Source organism: Myotis lucifugus, unplaced genomic scaffold (genome assembly GCF_000147115.1).
Source record: "Myotis lucifugus unplaced genomic scaffold, Myoluc2.0 scaffold_79, whole genome shotgun sequence".
Lineage (NCBI taxonomy): Eukaryota > Metazoa > Chordata > Mammalia > Chiroptera > Vespertilionidae > Myotis > Myotis lucifugus.
The window spans coordinates 3,191,364-3,209,656 of NW_005871127.1; positions in this window are offsets into that span (position 1 = coordinate 3,191,364).

The window sequence follows — 18,293 nt, forward strand, 5'->3', positions numbered from 1 at the left end:
TTGGGACGTCGCCCCCTGTCACAACACAAGAGCCACAGGGCGATCAAGGGGGTTTGGGCGCTGCCCCCTGTCATGCTGATCCGGTGCCAGGAGGCTTCGCAGCTCCACTGATCCCAGTGCTGGGAGGCATATTACCCTTTTACTATATAGGATAGAGGCCTGGGGGCCGGCTGGTTTGCCCTGAAGGGTGTCCTGGATCAGGGTGGGGGTCCCCACTGGGGTGCCTGGCCAGCCTGGATGAGGGGATGATGGCTGTTTGCAGCTGGTCACACACCCTTCAGGGTGGGGGTCCCCACTGGGGTGCCTGGCCAGTCTGGGTGAGGGGCTGAGGGCTGCTTTCAGGCTGATGGTTGTTGATTGAAGCTCCCAACCGCTCCTTTTTTTATTTTATTCTGGGCCAGCTTTAGCTCTGGCTCTAGCTCTGAGAGCAGGTATCTGGTTTGTTTCGGTTCTATAATCGAAACAATGTATAATTCCAGCTCTGAGATCCCGGCCTATATTTGTTAGAATGTTTCAAACTGCCAGCTCAGAGACCGGCAAGTCAGGCGGGGAACGTTGGAGTCTGCAGTCACGGGAGCAAGGAAGCCTCATGTTCGCTTCCAGCTGCCTGGCTGCTGGCCGCCATCTTGGCTGACAGTTAATTTGCATAAGGATACGCTGATTAGCCAATGGGAAGGGTAGCGGTCGTACACCAATTACCATGTTTCTCTTTTATTAGTGTAGATTGATTCACAAACTACTTTCTGAGTCTTTTATTCAAGGGCCCAGCTGTATTTTCAGGTAATGAGTTCTCTTTCTGAAAACTGGCAAGTGTTTGTGACCTTTATTGAGGGGAGAGGAGCAGCTACCTGATTATCTAACATTTATTTATTTATTTATTTATTTTTCTGAAGCTGAGTAGTGTCCTAATTGTCTGGCCACTTTTTTGCCCCTAGGGACACTAAGTTCTATTAACCACCTCCATAATTCTATGTAGGCAAATCCTCCTAGTCTGCAATTTAAACCTATTGCTCACTATGAAAATTTTTCTGCATATCTTCTGGAACTTAACCATTGTACCTTGTCTTTATCGTCTTGGAGGTCCTATTATTCCCATTCTTATCAGCTAGTGTAATTCCCCACTGAGGAAGGAGAGCCAACTCTGACCTTTGAGTTTTGTTAGTGCTCTTCTTACCAGCATATTCCTTAAAGTCTCAGTGAATGGTGCATCATAGGCCAGTCCATGAACATAATTCTGTGGTGTGTCTTCCTTTGAGCCTTTTAATCCTTTCCTAAATTATCACCCTTTGAAATTTTGGCATTTAAACTCCACGTAGAATGGAGCAGCCCTTTGTCCATACTTCTCATAATTTTCTTGGGGTCCTTGCCAGGCTGTTAAATTCTGTTACTTGGAATATATTCCCCAATTCATTAATCTTCCTTAGCCCAATTTTATGTGCCAACTCCATTGATAAAGCATAATTAAAATCTAGTCTGTACATGCTCCCTCATTTCCTGTGATACATGCTATTTGGGACCTATAGCTCCATCAATGTATAGTGCTATCCCTCCTTTATTAGGCCCAGCATGTCCCCATCTGTGCTATGATACAACTATTAGGTATAGGCCAAGTAGCCAGAGGCAGAGGTTGATGGAAGATCTAATGGGATACATGCCTTGTAGTAGAGAGTTCTCTCTATTGTCTTCAGCTATATTGGAGAGGTAGCTCTTAATAAGGATGTTCATAATGAGCAGAGAATCCAGGCATTTCAATATGCGGTGAGGAATCCTCCTGGATGTCTTCCTAATAAATTCCAGGGCCCCTATTTATCCTATTTGTGGCACTAATGATGCCAAAATAGACAATGCCTTGATTGCATGCCCACCCGTCGGGAGTTCACACTCTCTGACTCTTAAGTCCTTGTCCTAGTTCTCAGTTTTCTTTATCTTTCAGCTACAGAAGATAAAAACATCTTTGTAATCTGCCAGGGAAATCTTTTGACTTTCAGTGGTCTATCAAAGGGTAGCAGCTTTTTGCTTTCTTTTTCTTGGATATCAATGGTGTTATCCATTCAATCCCATTGTCCTCATAGTTATTATTTTATTGTATTTCTCAAACATCTGATAAATAGCACCAAATAATACAGATCCTCCTATCTGTTTACTATCACAGTGTACCACTGGTGAAGATTTTAAGAATTGGAACTCATGCCAGGCGCTTTCTGAAGTTTACCTAATACTAGTGACAGGGTCCTTATTTCCAACCAGTTAAGAAGTAATAATTTTCCCAAACCTCATCTTATAGCTGAATTTCTCACACCCTTCTGGTATGTTACCATCAATAGAGCAACATACACGATCCATCAAGTATCGTACATTAGGCCAAATGGCCAGGCCTTTATAGCAACAGCTTAAGGAGTCATTGTATAAAGGCCACACCCATGAAGATCAGGGGGAGTTTCTTGAAAACGGAGTCTTTGAAATAAATATTGAAGCAGGTATTAATGTAGATAGGAAATGGTAGAACATTCAAAGGAATGTGAAATCTTTGGAAGTGGAAATGAACCTGGTGTGTTTGAGAAAATATTTTCGCACAATTGAAGCATAATTAACCAGTGAGAAAGCGGTAGAAGGTAAAACAAAAAGTAGTCAGGGTTTGGATAATAAAGGAGCATGCATGGCATGAGAAGGAGTACAGCCTACGGGCACTGCAGAGCCACAGAAAAGTTTTATTCTGTGGAGTGAAATGATCAGAATTATACTTTAGGATATTTACTCTGGCAACAATATTTGGAATAAAATGTGGTAAAATGAGCCAAGGTAGAAGTCAGTTAGTTAGACAAGTGAGAGAAAATAGAATTTTAAAACAATGGCTTTTTTACTACACAGTATAATTGTGTGTTAGTTTTAATTTTAATATTAAATAGCATAATAGGGGACATCTGCATATCCCTAAAAGAACTAATGCCTCAGGAAAGGTTGCTACAAATGCTAACCCCAGGTAGCTAATAACATCATGACTATGAGTGAATGAAGACCGACACTGTAAATTGAGCTAAATCAACTCCCTTCCCCTCTCATCGTCATTCACTCACAGTGTCGGTCTGTCCCCCAGAGTGTACCTGAGTTGTTTCGTAAGTATTTCCCATGCCTAGAAGACTCCATCAGGAAGCTCCGTTTTGTCCTGTTTAGGTCAAGAGCATTTTGTACCCCTAGTCATCCAGATTATTTTGAAATTAGTTCAAAATATTCTTCTTCTTTATTCTTTTAAAACCCTTCTCATGATTTCACATACTCTTTCTGGAATATCAAAAGATTAATTTTTATCCAAAGTGTTCGACTAAAAAACACAGATTTTCACCAATAAGGCATGCCCATTATGTTCACTGCTTGTGGAATCATACGCTATCTTATCTTTGTCTATCTTGAGTCATCCCCACTCTGTAAGTGTCCCTTGCTTGTGTTAAGTTAATGCTGGGACCCAAGAGCCTCTTCAGAGGTTACCAGATGAAAGCACCCTTTGGAGAAATGTTTTAAAAGCTCTGTATGCTATATTTTAAGCAGATGCTTGATTGAAAATGCTTCTTTTTCTAAGTACAGAAGGTTAAAGATGTCAAGTTTTTATCTAGTTTATTGCTATATAAACTATATATCTTCGATATTTTTTCTCAACAATTTTTTTATTTTTCTCAACAATTAGCACAGTAATCATGCAATATCCTTGGTAGGAAACAATAGGTTTTAAGGGTCTATAAGACAATTGGATTTGAGACGCACTCCATAACTTTTTATGTACATTAGATAACATAAAGAATATATTCTCTAGTCTACTTTGTATTTGGTGTGACATCATGACTCTATACAAATTATTGGAAATGATCTATGCCAATTGCAGTTGGACATTTTAGGGGAGTACATGTGTCTCCTTCATGTTGCTGTTCTGCTTGTGCCAGCTGGATGCAGAAACAACAGAGCTTCCAAAGATGTCAGAGCTCCCAAAGATGTCAGAGCTCCCAGGTGGAAAGAGCCTAAGCCTCTGCATGATAGTTTGGAGGAGAGCTGCCCTGCTGTCCTAAATTCCCAGCTGGGCATGTCATATGAACAAGAAATAAAATTCTGGGGCTTCAATCCACTGAGTTTTTCAGGGCTATTTATTGTTTTGCCTTAGCTCACCAAAATAATGTTCAAGCATACTTTTGGTTAGAACGTACTTTTGTAACATATCACTCCCATCTTGACACTTAAAATTTCAGTGGCCCAGGAGTAGTCCAACTTTTCTTTTAGCCAGATCACCAAAGGCCTACATAAACTAGTTTCAGCCTCTCTTTCCAATATCATCTTTCACCACTGCTCCCTCCTGAAACTCACTTATTTTCTATTCCCTGGAAATGCCATGGTCCTACAAGCTTCTTTGCTCTTGGCACATTGTTCCTCTGAATAAACGGTCCTGCTTAGGAAATGCTCATTTCTCCTTCAAGATCCTCTTGAAATGTGAATGGTTCATTATGTCTCAATTAAGCATTAGTTGCTCTTTGGTGGGTGCTTCCAAGCCCTACATGTGTGTCATTACTACAACACTGAGAAGATCACTTATATATATATGCTTTATATTCCATGTAATGAATTGCTTAAGAATGGGGACCATTCCGTATTCATCTCAATTTCCAATTCATATTGAAAAGATAAATTAACGGGGCCTATTTAAATGAATAGATGACCTACAGATTAATCATTTAAGTGTTTTTAATGTGAATGCTTAATTTGATTGACTGGAAATTACTTACATTTGAATTTCACCTCTGTAAGCCCATTATAGGTTGTCTCTTTGGGGAGTAGCAAATAAGTTTCTATTCTGCAATTTTTATCTACTCAACTTTGAAATATGATTTTCCTTTTAGTATTTAAAAAAATTCTTTACAGAAAAATACCTCTAATGTGGGTAATACAAATGTAACTGAGATATGTCTTTCTCTCAGGTAACCCCAAACCCTCCAGCTTCTTAACATAGATTTAGTTAAAATAGGCTCAGTCCTTTGCTCTTCATATGATAGAAAACACAGCAGTCATCTCAGTATCTCTAGGGGATACTCCAGGCTGTGAACACACAAGGTAGTGTTTCTTATAAGAATTTTTGTCTCAGAGTTCATAAGACCCTAATGTTCACTTTCCTTCTTAGATATCTTCTGTCTTTTTTCTGTATCATGAGAACCTGTTGGATGCCACTCTGGTCCCTTTGCTCCTCAAAAAGGTGACTGAAGTCAAAGCTGGCTTTGAAGATTTCTAAACTAGAAGGATATGATATTGTTGCATAAAACTTTAATGAGAGTATTAAACATACTGTCTTAATAGTTTTCTAAGTATTCCTGCCCCTCAATTAAAATTTGTCACTTTTTCTATAAAGGTTTCAGTGTCCCAACATATTCTTGGACTGTGCCTTTCCTCTTTTCTCTTTTCCTATCTAGATATTTCCCCCTAAGCCCTCAAATTCCAGCTTTTTATTTTTTTCCATGAAAGTGGCATGCAGTGTTCCTCAAAATATAATTAAAATTTTAGTTATTACCTTGTATTTACCACCTATCATATTAGCATGAAGTCTGGTAGCTCTTAATTAAGGCTGTTAACTCTCTAAAAGAATGGCTAAGAAATCATAGCTCTGTCAAACTAAAGGGTTGGCAGTTCAATTCATTTCTGAAGATAGTCATGGAATAAATGAGTATGTTCAGTTTATGCCATTGCTGTGTCTTACATGGATTAACTACTTAAGCTTAGCTCTAGGAAGTCAGTGAGTGTTTTTTACTCTGGGTGATATCAGGCTCAAATCTATTTAGAAGCTTAAAGGAAACCTATATTTGGGTTCTAAGAATATATCACTATTTTGCTTTCACCATTGTTTCTCAAAGCAGTTTATTGTGCCAGAGTGTCCAGGTATCTATAGATTTTTTAAAAATTTAAATTCTTTATTGTTTAGAGTATCATGTATTTCTCCTTTCCCTTCCATTGACCTCTCTCTCCCCAGCCACTCCCACCCCCCCAGCACATCCCTCTACTGTCTGTGTCCATTGGTTTTGCTTATATGCATGCATACAAGTCCTTTGGTTGATCTCTTACCTCCCTCTCCAACTCTCCCCTGCCTTTCCTATGAGGATTGACAGTCTGTTCAATGCTTCTCTGTCTCTGGATCTATTTTTGTTCATTATATTCCACAAATGAATGAGATCATGTGATATTTATCTTTCTCCGACTGGCTTATTTCACTCAGCATAATGCTCTCCAGGTGCATCCATGCTATTGCAAATGGTAAGAGTTCTTTCTTTTTTATAGCGGCGTAGTATTCCATTGTGTACCACTGTTCTTTAAGCCACTCATCTGCTGATGGACACTTAGGCTATTTCCAAATCCTAGCTATTGTAAATTGTGCTGCTGTGAACATAGGGGTGCATATATCCTTTCTGATTGCTGTTTTCTGATTTCTTGGGATATATTCCTAGAAGTGGGATTACTGGGTCAAATGGGAGTTCCATTATTAATTTTTTGAGGAAACTCCATACTGTCTTCCACAGTGGCTGCTCCAATCTGCATTCCCACCAGCAGTGCAGGAGGGTTCCTTTTTCTCCACATCCTCGCCAGCACTTGTCGTTTGTCAATTTGTTGATGATAGCCATTCTGACAGGTGTGAAATGGTATCGGTATCTCATTGTCATTTTGATTTGCATCTCTGGGGCAATTAGTGACCTTGAGCATGTTTTCATATGTCTCTTGGCCTTCTGTATGTTCTCTTTTGAAAAGTGTCTATTTAGGTCCTTTGCCCATTTTTTGATTGGATTGTTTATCTTCCTTTTGTTAAGTTGTATGAGTTCCTTATAAATTTTGGAGCTTAACCCCTTATCAGATACTAGAGGCCCGGTGCATGAAATTCATGCACTAGTACAGTCCCTAGGCCTGGCTGGCGATTGAAGCACGAGCGTGTGGCATGGAAGGGCAGGTCCCAGCTGACCTCTGGGCCCTGGACAGCACCTGGGCCCCCGGACGCCCATGCGCTCCTCTCCGCCTGAGTCACAGGGCCTGAGTCCCCATGTGGAGATGCGGTGAGCACGGCCAGACAGCATGAGCCGGGCGCAGCGTGGGCCTCTGGGCCACCCAGTGGCACCTCACAGAAGCTGGGCAGGCAGCACACTCTCTCCTGGCCGACCTCGCAGACCAGGCTCCTGCGCGAACCCATGTGGAGCCAACCAGCCCCTGCAGTCCAGGTGGCTGCAACCCGACTCACCCAGAAGATACCTTGCAGGTGCAAGGTGGGCTCCTCGTAGGCGCCTGGCACCTGAGCACAGGGGCTTCCCCAGTGTGTGAGCCCTGGCATCCTGGGGGAGGGTAGAGGGGAAGTGAGAGCGACCTCAGGGGACACACCACATTCTCATTGCACTTTCATCCCTCTCATCCCTTCCCCCAGGTAGCCAGGGAGAGGTCTCAGTGCATTGCTGAAGTCTGTCATGTTCTGTGCCGCCCCCTGGTGGTCAGCACATGCCATATGCGTGGTGGAGCTCCTGGTCTCCCAGTTGAACTCCTGGTCGAAGGACTGCCTGAGGGGACAATTCGCATATTAGGCTTTTATTATATAGGATAACATTGGCAAATATGTTCTCCCATGCAGTGGACTCTCTTGTTGTTTTGTTGATGGTTTCTTTTGTTGTGCAGAAGCTTTTTATTTTGATATAGTCCCATTTGTTTATTTTCTTCTTAGTTTCCATTTTCCTGGGAGCTGTATCAATAAAGATATTGCTAAGACATATGTCTGATATTTTGCTGCCTATGGATTCTTCTAACATTTTTATGATTCCCCATCTTACGTTTAAGTCCTTTATCCATTTTGAGTTTATTTTGGTGTATGGTGTAAGTTGGTGGTTTAGTTTCACTTTTTTTTCATGTATTTGTCCAATTTTCCCAACACCATTTATTAAAGAGACTGTCTTGACTCCATTGTATGCTCTTGCCTCCTTTGTCAAATGTTAATTGAGCATAATGGCATGAGTTGATTTCTGTGTTCTATGTTCTGTTTCATTGGTCAATATGTCTGTTCTTGTGCCAGTACCAGGCAGTTTTGAGAATAGTGGCTTTGTAATATAGCTTGATATCTATAGATTTTGAGGTCTACATGGGACAGACCAAGTCAGAATCAGCTCTATTCCACATTGTTAGTCATAGTTACATTGGTAAGTAACTAAATGTGTTTTTTCCTTGAGTTAATATTATTTAAGAGGCTAATGACCCTTTCTGCCAGTTGACCTGTGCTATCTCTAGAATCTTAGAATATTTCAAGAGTAAATTTGTTTGTTTTATTTTTCCTTCCCAAAACTTTCTGGCGTTGTTACATAAATTGCCCTGTCCCCTTCCAGTGACAGTATTGAGTATTATTTCACAATTCTACACTCGGAGTAAGCTCTAACCAGTCTAACCAAGAATAAGAACTTGGAGAAAAATATTTGACAAAGGAGGCAAGAACATACAATGTGATAAAGACAATCTATGCAATAAATGATGTTGGGGAAATTGGACAGATATGTGCAATAGAAATAAAACTAGACCACCTTATTACACCATACTCAAGAATAAACTCAAAATAGATTAAAGACTTAAATGTAAGGCTCAAAACCATAAAAATACTAGGAGAAAATATAGGCAATAAAATCTTGGACATTCATTATAGCAATATTTTTTCTGATATATCTCCGTAGGGAAGGGATATAACAACAACAATAACAGATAAAACTACATCAAACTAAAAAGTTTTTTCACAACAAAAGAAACCATCAACAAAATAAAAAGACAATCCAGTGACTGGGAGAACGTATTCACTAATGATTTGATGATAAAGGGTTAATGTCTAAAATTTATAAAGAACTTAAACAATTCAAAAACAAAAAATCTCAAACAATCCAAATCAAAAATGGACAAATGAGCTTTCAGAGGTGTGGGGTTTGAAGGGCTAAGTAAAAAAGATGAATGGATTAAGGACAAAAAAAAAAAAACCTTATAGACACAGACAACAGTATGGTGATTACCAGAGGGAAATGGGGTTAGTGGAGATAGAAGAGGGTAAAGGGTGACAAATGGCAAAGGAAGGAGACTTGACTTGGATGGTGAACACAGAATACAATATACAGATGATGTATTATAGAATTGTATTCTTTTTTAAAAAATATATTTTATTGATTTTTTACAGAGAGGAAGGGAGAGGGATAGAGAGTTAGAAACATCTATGAGAGAGAAACATCAATCAGCTGCCTCCTGCACACTCCCTACTGGGGATGTGCCCACAACCAAGGTACATGCCCTTGACCGGAATCGAACCTGGGACCCTTGAGTCTGCAGGCTGACGCTCTATCCACTGAGCAAAACCGGTTAGGGCTAGTATTGTACTCTTGAAACCTATATAATTTTATTCACCAATGTTACTGTAATTCAATTTTAAAAGAATCTGTATTGTTAAAATTCTACTGATATGACCAGGACAGTTTCTTTCTCAAGTCCTTCTCACATTTCCATAGTACTGCTTAAACAAACAACAAAATATATGAAATACATATATAAATATATGGATCCCTTTAACTCTGGGGTGGACTTTGTTCAATTTATTATTATAAACTTTACACTTTCTCCAGAAAGTCTCAGTTACCATTCAGTCTTATTTTGTATTAGTTTCAGGTCTACACATAATGGTTACATCATCGTATCCCTTACAAAGTGGTTCCTCAATATTTCAAGTACCCACCTGGCACCATACATAGTTATTACAATATTATTAACTATAGTCCCTATGCTGTACTCCGTGACTATTTTGTAACTACCAATTTGTAGTTCTTAATCCCTTCACTTTTTTCACCCAGCCCCACATGTGCCTTCTCTCTGGCAACCATCAGTTTGTGTTTTCCTTTTTTAAATCTATGAGCTTGATTCTGTTTAGTTTTTTAAATTTATTTATTTGTTCCTATATTCCACATATAAGTGAAGTTATATGGTATTTGTCTTTTTTGTTTGACTTGTGCTTAACATAATAACCTCTAAGTCTATCTGTGTTATTGTAAATGGTAAGATTTCATTCTTTCTTGTGGCAGAGTAATATTCCATTATAGGTACGTACCACAACATTTTTGGATATTGATGGGCACTTGGGTTGTTTCTGTATCTTGGTTATTAGGAGTGTCTATAGAAAATATACTAAAACAGCCCCAAATGCATCGTTCCCTTCCACCTTTTGTTCTGTTACTCCCTGGAGCAAAATCTCAAACTGAGGTACAGAGAATATGGCTAAAAAGAAGTTCATATTAGGCAATCTAATTTGGGTGATTTTTCCAGATTTTCATCATTTGCATTATATAAGCTCATTAAAAACTACCCCAATAATTAATATCAATTGATTCTAATATTAGAGTCTAATTATGTGAAGAATATCCATGCACTATAATTAACCTTATCTTAAAATGCTTACCAACTATTTTTTAAGTGAGGTATATATAATTGACATACAGCACTATATTATTTAGGGGCATGCAACATAATGATTCGATATATATATCTCCTATATAATAAAGAGGTAATATGCAAATTGACCATCACTCCTACACCCAAGATGGCCGCACCCATGTGGCCACAAGATGGCTGCACCCATGTGGCCACAAGATGGCCTGCAGGGGAGGGCAGTTGTGGGCAATCAGGCCAGCAAGGGAGGGCAGTTGGGGGGTACCAGGCTTTTAGGGGAGGGCAGGTGGGAGGGATAAAGCCTTCAGGGGAGGGCAGTTTGGGGCAACCACGCCTGCAGGGGAGGGCAGTTGGGGGCAACCAGGCCAGCAAGAGAGAGCAGTTAGGAGCAATCGGGCTGGCAGAGGAGGGCAGTTAGGGGTGACCAGGCTTGCAGGGGAGGGCAGTTAGGGGTCACCAGGCCAGCAGGGGAGGGCAGTAAGGGGTGACCAGGCCAGCAGGGGAGCAGTTAGGTATCAATCAGGCTGGCAGGGTAATGGTTAGGGGGCAATCAGTTAGGCAGGCAGGCAAGTGGTTGGGAGCCAGCAGTCCTGGATTGTGAGAGGGATGTTCGACTGCCCGTTTAGGCCCATTCCCACCGGTATCGGGCCTAAACGGCAATCAGACATCCCTCACAGGGTCCCAGATTGGAGAGGGTGCAGGCTGGGCTGAGGCACACCCCCGCCCCCCCGTGCACGAATTTCATGCACCAGGCCTCTAGTGTGCATATATATAGCAAATGATCACCACAATAAGTCTAGTTAACATACATAAGCATATGTAGTTGCATTTTTTATTATAATGAGAAACAAACTTTTATTTTTAATGAGGGAAGATACATGTGAATATACAGGGTGTTCCCCCAAAATGTATGTACTTTAATAGCTGATAGCTCAATTTTAAAAATGAAATGTATTTAATAAACAGTGCCTTTATAATTATTCAAAGTCTGTATGTACCTTTTTGGAGGATACCTTGTATAAAATGTATGATGAGCTCTAAATTTAATACATCATTCTTTTGTAAGGATTTTCTGGGCATAATAAATCGCTTTTTAAAATTTTCTAATGTCACAGAAAGTGAGAATTATGTTTTCTAAATTACAGCAAGCAAATACTTTGTCACTTCTAAATAAAGTTTACTTATTACTCAGTCTGGGACCATAAGATACTATCTAGGTCCTTACCTCCCCAGTCAGATTATTTACATTTTATGTTCTTTCACTAATAACATCCACTTCTGCTATAAAAGTATCTATCAGCATATTATATTCTGAAGACAACATAGAATCCTACAATAGGGGTTTAAAGAGATGAAGAAGTCTATTTGTTTTGCACACAAAGTTATTCATGGTTAAGCAATTCAGTATAACCAAGAACAAAGGCCTCTCCCATCTCTGAACACTCATTCTTAAAATGTAGAACTTTTTTTTTATTATGTTTGCCATATTATGATGACATAGTGGAAACCACAACTTTGCCACTTTTGTTTTGTTTCTGAGAGAAAGAACATTGAGTAAAATGCATAGGGTGAATTGGAGTGAATGGTAAAATAAATGAATAAACACCTTTTAGTTGTAAGGAATTCTGCTTCTATATCTGCTTATATATTATTAATCAAAATTGTGAGCCAAGGCTGGCCAATAATGGGGGAAATGAAGAGGAGCTGTATTGTGAATGGAGATTTGTTTAGTTATCCTAGAGCAGTGGTTCTCAACCTTCCTAATGCCGCGACCCTTTAATACAGTTCCTCATGTTGTGGTGACCCCCAACCATAAAATTATTTTCGTTGCTACTTCATAACTGTAGTTTTGCTACTGTAAATAATATGTAATTATATATTTGTTTTCCGATGATCTTAGGCGACCCCTGTGAAAGGGTCGTTCGACCCCCAAAGGGCTTGCGACCCACAGGTTGAGAACCGCTGTCCTAGAGCGTTAGCCTCGGGTGTGGAAGTGTACATTTTATAATTTTAGTAAAGAGACTAAATTCAAAGCAATATACACAAAGTTAACAAAAAAAATTACCGGATTTTAAATTTTTAATACATTATCCTTTAAGCACTGAAAGTTTTTTTAAATATTAAGAAGATAAATTTATGTATGTACTGATAATTTAATGACACTTGCATCTGAGTTTATAAAAATCACATGGTATCAAGAAATGCTTATATCCCACGCCTGTGCATGTCACCAATAAATAGATTACACTTTTCAGAAAATTACACAACACTCTTTGTTCTGTTGGTGAAAGATGGCAATTATGAGAAGTTGGAGTTATTTTCTGAGAAACAGACATTGAATTCAGAAGTTAGATACTGACATATTTTTATTACAACTATAAGTGCATTGTGAAACCAGTTTAATGAACCTTAACTTAGACAATAAAAAAATGACTGTACAACATGAGATACTTTTAAGAGAAAAATGAGATACTACTAATAATTGTACTTTGTTAACATACATAAGCTATGTTTTTTGGGGGGGAAACTGCTATTTATTTATGGTTACTCTAGTCATGACCAATATTTTGTATATTTATTTAAATATGTTTTATCTATTTTATATTTTAAATTTATTTTTCTTTTCCCATCACCATTTATCCACTCTGTGCCCTCTTTCACCTCCACCCAATGCCTCCTTTCCCCCAGCAATCACCACACTGTTGTCCATGTTCATGAGTTCTCTCTCTCTTGCTCAATCCCTCCATCCCCCCAACCCCTGGGCTAGAGTATGAACACAAGAGCAGGCAAAGGAAATTTTAGAATAAGAAAAGTGATCAGGATTTGAGGCCTAGCCCTGGGGCTCTATTTAACAGCCTTGGGAAGGTAAGACAAAATGTGACAGCAAAGTAATGAATCAAAACAACATCATTGTGGACACTCAGGGAAGCTGGCACAATTTGGACGAGCAGACGAGCAACCATTAGCCCATTTATAATCTCTGAAGGTAGGACAAATTTCATTGGTATTTGTTACTTACCTTTTCCCAGCTACTATATTGATATTGAATAAAGTGGTGGGAGAAAAGTGATTGCACACACACTATAAGCAAGAGAAGTAAGAATACAATTTTAGTTATACTATCTTAGTTCCTGCTATCCAGGGTAGATGAGGACTTGCCATAAATTAAAAACCCCTTTTCTACCAGACTGTCTTAGACTTAATTTATTCCATCTCTGTTTTTCTTGGAGTAAAACACTAATGTTGGAGCCCTGGCATAGCACCAAGGCATGTGTGTGGGTTGCACCATCTGATTGTCTCATAACCATGCCTGCCTGGGTTGAGCCATCCATCACCTGTCCTGGTCTTCAGCATTGATCAATCAAAACCATTCTGTGTTTGACATCTCCTTTAGACACTGCTGTGTGCTTTTGAGGGAAATGAAATGATTCCACTTCTTACTTTACTGTTCTGAGTCATTAAATATCTGTTCCTGGACACACTCTGTCCAAGAAGCTGGGAAAAGAATGCAGAGCACAGGAACTCTAGGCTGTATTCACTGACATCTAACTTCTCAGTGATAGCCTGTTAGTTCTTGTCCCTTCTCGAATCCTGGGAAAACCTTTACTAGCTTTGGGAGATGGGAAGGAAAACTAAATCTCTCCCTCCTAAAACCTCAAACCTTTTGATTAAATAAAAGTTCCTTGTGATATTTTACTTTGGAGTCTGAAATCAGGAAAACTGCTTTATTTCTTGGTACACTGTCATATCACTCTTATTAAGTGGTGAAAGGAGGTGACTAAAAAAGGGCTAAGAAGGAAAAGAAGTGTCAACTTATATTTCAGGAATTATATGCATATATTTAGATTATACATATCTGTGAAATAAAATTATATATCAGGTACTATATTTTTTAAAGCATATTTATAAAATGAGATAATATATATGTTATATGTGTATAAACATAAAATAAGACTATATATAAAGTTATATTTCATCTTTTTAATTTAAATTTTATCATTTTCTATTAGAAATATAGACTAATTTATAACATACAGATATTATTCATTTGAAAAATATACTTTATTTTATAAATGCCCACTTATTCTTTTTATTTCTTTATTAAGTTATTACATATGTGTCCTTATCGCTCCATTGCCCTCCACCCCCTCACTCATGCCCTCACCCTCCCTGATGTCTGTGTCCATTGGTTAGGCTTATATGCATGCATACAAGTCCTTTGGTTGATTTCTCCCCCTTACCCCCACCCTCCCCTACCTTCCCTCTGAGGTTTGACGGTCTGAATGATGCTTTTCTGTCTCTGGATCTGATTTTGTTCATCAGTTTATGTTGTTCATTATATTCCACAAATGAGTGAGATCATGTGATATTTATCTTTATCTGACTGTCTTGTTTTGCTTAGCATAATGCTCTCTAGTTCCATCCATACTGTTGCAAATGGTAAAAATTCCTTCTTTTTTACAGCAGTTTAGTATTCCATTGTGTAGATGTACCACCGTTTTCTAATCCACTCATCTGCTGATGGGCACTTAGGCTGTTTCCAAATCTTAGCTATTGTAAATTGTGCTGCTATGAACATATGGGTGAATATATCCTTTCTGATTGGTGTTTCTAGTTTCTTGGGATATATTCCTAGAAGTGGAATCAAAATCTCAGACATATGCCAAAGCAATATCTTCACTGATACAGCTCCATGGGCAATGGAAACTAAGGAGAAAATAAGCAGATGGGACAACATCAAAATAAAAAGCTTCTGCACAGCAAAAGAAACCATCAACAAAACAACAAGAAAGCCCACTGCATGGGAGAACATATTTGCCAATGTCATCACCGATAAGGGTTTAATCTCCAACATTTACAGGGAACTCATACAACTTAACAAAAGGAAGAAAAATAACCCAATCAAAAAATGGGCAATGGACCTAAATAGATACTTTTCGGAAGAGGACATAAGGAAGGCCAAGAGACATATGAAAACATGCTCAAAGTCACTAATTATCCGAGAGATGCAAATCAAAATGACAACGCGGTACCACCTCACACCTGTCAGAATGGCTATCACCAACAAGTCAACAAATGACAAGTGCTGGGGAGGATGCGGAGAAAAAGGAACCCTCGTGCACTGCTGGTGGGAATGCAGACTGGTGCAGTCACTGTGGAGAACAGTATGGAGTTGCCCACTTATTCTTAATGAAAGTATGTTCTTAATAAATATTTGTTAACTCAGTAAATGCCAGAATGATGGACTTTTGGTTGGGTTTCAACTTCTTGGGTGTTTTTTTTAATTTTTAATTTGTTTTTCAAACCTTACCTGAGGATATTTTATTAATTGATTTTAGAGAGGAAGGGAGAAGGAGATGAGAGAGAGAGAGAGAGAGAGAGAGAGAGAGAGAGAGAGAGACCTAGACCAATTGATTATCTCCTGTGCATATCCTAATTGACAATCAAATCCACAACCTGACCAGAATCAAACCCGGGACCCTTTGCTGTACAGGATGATACTCAAACCGATCCACACTGGCTCAAGTTCTGTTTTAACATTTCCTCTTTTAATACCACTCCAAAATAATTGACATAAATTGGGGTTAGAGAATTCATTTTTATTTTAATTTTCTTTTCACCTTATGAGGAAGAGCAGTTTGGATCATAACAGATTCCTCATTAAATAATTGCTATGTTCTTGTTTGAATTATTCAAATATTTTATTAAATATTTTTATCAGTTATTATGTAATGTGTTGGTAATTCAAAATTAAAAATAATTAAATTATATTTATCTAAAAAATTCAGAATTGGTTTTGGAAACTTAATCAGAAATAATTACATCATGGCACAATATATGACAATAGAGGTTGTAAGAAGTCCACAATCTCAGGGTTGCATTCTCTCTCCAAAATGATACTCTTGAATTACAACTATTTTCAGTGGCCTGCTATTTGGTGCTTACTCCTATCATACCTACACAGAATACCATTGTATTCTGTGTAGGTATGATAGATATAGGCTATGTAATTGTTTAATCTGGGTTTTAATTTTATGCATGGCTTCTTAAAAACAATTCTGTTACATTTCATTTTCTTGCCAGAAGTTCTGCATCTGTATTAAAGCTGCCAAATTAGGTGCCTTATTCCCAATATTTAGGTGTTATAGTGTAACCTATATGTACCAAGTTCATCTCCAGCTGTAACACATGACCTACCTTGTCCTGAAACTTCTTTCTTATTAGTGGTTGAAAGTGGTGGTAGTGGTAGCATGGGTTGAGGAGTATCAATACAAAAAAAGGCAAAATAAATTAATAGAATTTATTTTAATTCTTTGTGTCATCAAGTAGATACAGAAGATAATAGAATAGAGACATCTTACTGCCTAAAAGTGCAGGTGAAGTGGCTAACAACATGAATAAAAGGAATTTATCATCCTAGATGTATGTCTGATAGAAAAATGTCAGCTGTCATATAGAAGTAATTTAAAATATTTCCCATCCTAATCGAATACTGCAAAATGCTTTAGAGCAAACAATGAAGGAATGGCTATTTTGTATTGTCCGGAACGATTTCTCAGAACTAGGTTTTAAAGAATAAACAGCAATTCACAATTTTTAAGCTTGGAAAAGCCTGGGCATGTAAAGACAAGACACACAGAAACAATACATGGAATTACTGAACTGTATAAAGTATTGGTTGATTCTAAATGGATGGCATGGTGAATAGCTAAGGGAGAAGAGAAGAAAGATGGTAGGAAATCAATCCAAATAGTAGACTGGCTACAGCCTGTGAAGACTGTGTCCAGTGTTAAAGTTTTAGGATTTGATTTTAGCTATAGTGGTTAAGAACTCAATAACAGTTAAGGTTATTCTTTCTAATTGCAGTGAAAACAACAATTAAGGCTATTCTTTCTAATTTCAGTGGAAACAACATAGAAAGGGTTTTTCAAACGATAAATTTGAGATCCTTTGCAAATATTTGTAATTTAAACCTTGGCTATGTTTTGAGAATAACTACTATTTAAATCACTGTTACTATTACTGATTACTATTCTATCACACAGCTGTTAGAATTTGTTTCAAGATGAGCCTTCAGGGTTCATGTTCATTCTTTAAGAGCAATGTAAATCTATAAAAAATCTTAAGGATATAGAATATTGACCTATATCATTATCAGTAAGATCCTCTTTTACATTTCAGATCCTTTTTTAGTATGTGTATCCTTTAAGGACACAAATAAATAACTTTGCTTTCCCCCTGCTGTGTGACATATAGTACATTTTTTGTAATTGATTAATTTGCAACAAATGTGAGATAAATTGATTAAAGATAAATGTGTGACCAGGCTATATAGTTTTATTATAGCTCTATTTAATTTACCTGTGTTTCATTACACATTCTAACACCTAGCAGAATTTTAGTGCTATAGTATTAACTGTTCTTTACTCCTCCTAAGAAGGCATTTTATATCAAATTGCTTACAGGATCTAACCAGGAACTATGTTGCTAACAGAAAACAGGTGTCATGGGATCTAAATGTCAGTCATTTTCTAGTTTGCAAATTGAATCCCAAAGATTGCAATGATGATGTCATTGTGACTTTTACCCAGGTGAGTACTTACACTAAATGCCTAACGCTACTGTAGAGTTGAACAAGGGGAATGCATTAATGAAAGCCTTCATAGGACAGCAGTCACACTTCTACTACCTTCCCTACAGTGATGACATTCCTGAAAATAGCCTGTCAAAAATAAGACAGAGTTGGGAAATTTTATGGTGAATTAAACGAAGAAATAACTGTTTTCTCCATCTGGAGAATTGCCTGATAAATGTTTTGCAGAATTTAAGTCATTCCAAAA